Source organism: Brienomyrus brachyistius, unplaced genomic scaffold, assembly GCF_023856365.1.
Source record: "Brienomyrus brachyistius isolate T26 unplaced genomic scaffold, BBRACH_0.4 scaffold40, whole genome shotgun sequence".
Classification (NCBI taxonomy): Eukaryota; Metazoa; Chordata; class Actinopteri; order Osteoglossiformes; family Mormyridae; genus Brienomyrus; species Brienomyrus brachyistius.
This window is the reverse complement of record NW_026042315.1, coordinates 271,802-274,898: the sequence shown is the minus strand read 5'-3', so window position 1 is coordinate 274,898 and position 3,097 is coordinate 271,802. Positions and strand designations below refer to the sequence as shown.

General features: G+C 41.7%; 1 long non-coding RNA gene across 1 annotated transcript; it reads right to left on the bottom strand.

Moving 5' to 3' along the window:
• Positions 1-462: 462 nt before the first annotated feature.
• Positions 463-1,472, bottom strand: LOC125722630 (uncharacterized). Its single transcript, XR_007386497.1, has 2 exons — positions 920-1,472; positions 463-802 (listed from the first exon to the last, which is right to left on the bottom strand). It is a non-coding gene; the product is annotated as an uncharacterized LOC125722630 (long non-coding RNA).
• Between the last annotated feature and the right edge of the window lie 1,625 nt (positions 1,473-3,097).

Here is a 3,097-nt window from a genome sequence, read left to right as displayed (position 1 = left end):
AATCATGTACACCTTCTTTAAATATAATTAAATAATCATGTACACCTTCTTTAAAATAACAAGACTATATCCTAAATTCTTACACCCCTGCCTGATTCCACAGTTCCTACCCCACACTTATGTGGCCCCCCCCTCCCACCCTTCCATGACTTGTGAGATAAGAAAAGCAGACTTCTGCCTGCCTGGTCGGTCATTTCTAGCTGCTATTTAGGTTCTTCCTCAAATCCTGTTGCGTAAATGACTTATATTCCACTCATATTAATTTAAATCAAAACAATCCTTATACATTTTAATAAAAAACGTGAACTATATATGTTTGGTGTTTTTTGATTGAGCAAACTCTTTTGTGTTTTTGTGTGCGTGTCCGATACAACTGTAGTTTGTATCAACTTTTTTTTAGTTTGACCTCCGGGGTGTGTGTTTGTCCGCATGCGCGTGAATAAACATTTACTGAAAAACGTATTTATTAAAATAACTAAGACTTTATTCTGTCAAAGTTTTAAAAAATGTGTTTTGATGCATGTCACTAAATGCTGCTTAATAGTACCTAACCGGGGCTGCTCCCCCAGAGACAGTTGCTAGTCCATTTATTCTTTTAAAGACTACTGATTCCAATTTGGTGCCATATGCTTTTATCTTGTAGGCCGTAGGATAGCTCCGTTTCTACCAGCTATAGGCCATGGTACGTCTGGGCTATTATGCTTAAATTCTTTATTAATTAGCGTTGGCTATGTGCTTTATAACACTGCTGATTCAGGTCTCTTGTAGATTTTCTCTTGACCGGTCAGCGCAGTCTCTCTCTCTTGTACATAGAAAAAACAGAGAATACCTATTATTAGAATGTTATTTTTAATTTAATTTAATTTAATTTAATTAATTAGCATTTTTATCACGCGAATAAAATAAATAATATACTCACCGGGTAAGGCCTGGATGAACCTCTTTGGCTGGCAGGAAGGGTAAGACCTCGAAGATACTTGTGCCTCTGCCCTAGGAGGAATAGGCCCCCCCCCCCGCTCGCCGCAATACAATTTAATTGTCTCTGTCACCCCATATCTGCACGGTCATGTATGACAAACAAAACTATAAACAGAATTTACTGGCGGGGAAATTGTCAGACTTGATGTATGACCAGGTGGTACGGCCTTGATGATGCTACTCGTGCCTGTGTAAGAAAATTATCTGTAATTTGGGACGTATGTGAAAACAAAACTTTAAACAGAATTTACTGGAGGGCAAAAGTGTCAGACTCGATGTATGGCCCGCGTGGCCGGGTAGGGGGGCGCCTCGATGGCCAGGTGGCACGGCCCTGCAGAATTTACTGGCGGACAAATTGACAGACTCGATGTATGTCTCGACTTATGACCTTTACAAATTGGCGCCATACGCCGATGTGATACAAACGCTCGCGTGAGGAAAAAACACACGGTCAAAACTAGCGCCGAGCGTTTTTATTGGACGATAGACCCTGCACCTCCTCCTCTCATTCTTTGCTCCAACTTTACCATTTTATCCCGCAGTCTCTCACAGTTTGTCTCAGACTCGCGCAGCAGCACGCCTCTCAGCTCTCCCTCATCGCTCTCTCCGAGGATTATCCAAAAGCCGTGCGGACCTTTCCGCGCTACCGCACCAGTATGTGAATAAGTCCTTTGCTGATTCTCCGAAGCCCGGGGACCTTACCACGCTACCGCACACCGTACGCTCGCGCTCCATCAGGTAACCCAGCCACGCTCACTCCCCCCCGCGCCCCACAAAATAATAATAATAATAACTTATTCAAATAACACACGCTCATAAGCACTCTCATCAATATCATTTTTAAAATAATACACACTCATAAGCACTCTCCTCAATATCATTTTAAAATAATAAACATTTAAAATAAGCATTTAAAATAATAAATAATTAAATCCAAATACCATTGCATCACTAACACAACCAACCCAGGCCCCCTAAGCCACAATCATTTAAAATAATAAATAAATAATTAAATACAAATACCATTGCAGCAGTTACACAACCAACCCCCGGGGAAGAAGACAAAAAAAAAATATTTAAATAAATAATTAAATCCACATGCTATTGCGTCAGTTACACAACCAAGCTCAACCCACTACAACATAAGCTCCGCCCACTGAACTTTTGAACGTGACCTTTGACCCGACCTGTCATTTTGACGAAAGCGGTATTGCATCTCTCTCTTAGGAGAGTGTCAGATATAAATTAACGGTGCAAAATTATCAAACACTTAAGAGACAGACACAACACTGAAGAGATGACAAAGACACAGTTTGAAAAGTAAATATATGTTTTATTGTAAATCTCTTATCTTAACTTTAATATTATCATATGTTAACCTATCTTATTATATTTTAACTAATCTTATTATGTTTTAATTTATCTTATCTTAATCTATTTCATCTAAGCCTCTTATCCGATCCTATCTTATCCTATCCTATATCTATAATAATCCTTAAACAACATCTCTACTATCCCTCCGTCCCCGGCCATAGCCCACAAGTCCGTCACCAGTAATGTCTCTGTCAGTCTTCCGTCCCCGGCCATAACCCACAAGTCCGTCACCAGTAATGTCTCTGTCAGTCCTCCGTTTCCGGCCATAACCCATGAGTCCGTGCATTCGTTGCAGGAGTTGCTGTTCCGCCGATCGCTGACGCTGCCCCTGGCCTCTCTCTGCTCGCAGGGCGCAGGAGCCGTTGCTGTCCGGACGACGGAGGAACTTCAGCTGGGGCCTCCTCCTCGTCGCTCCTTCTTCCTCCAGCGTGGGTAGCCTGTCCCTCCCGCTCCACGGACGAACCCTCTGGCCCCGGTGATTTTCTTCTCTTCCAGTCTGGACAGCCGGTTGTTAAAACAAGGAAAGATTATTGATATAACACATTTTATGCTCTAATTAAAGTGCTCTAATAAAGTCTCTTAAGCCAGGGCTTTACCTTCGGCATGTCAGGCACCCTCCGTGTCGATCGAGGCTTTTCCGTCTCTTCCTTCTTTATCACACCTTCCTTCGTTGATATTTTCACTTTAATTATGATTTTAATTTTAATCTTAACTATTTTGCTGTCGTTGTTCTCCATTGTGAAGA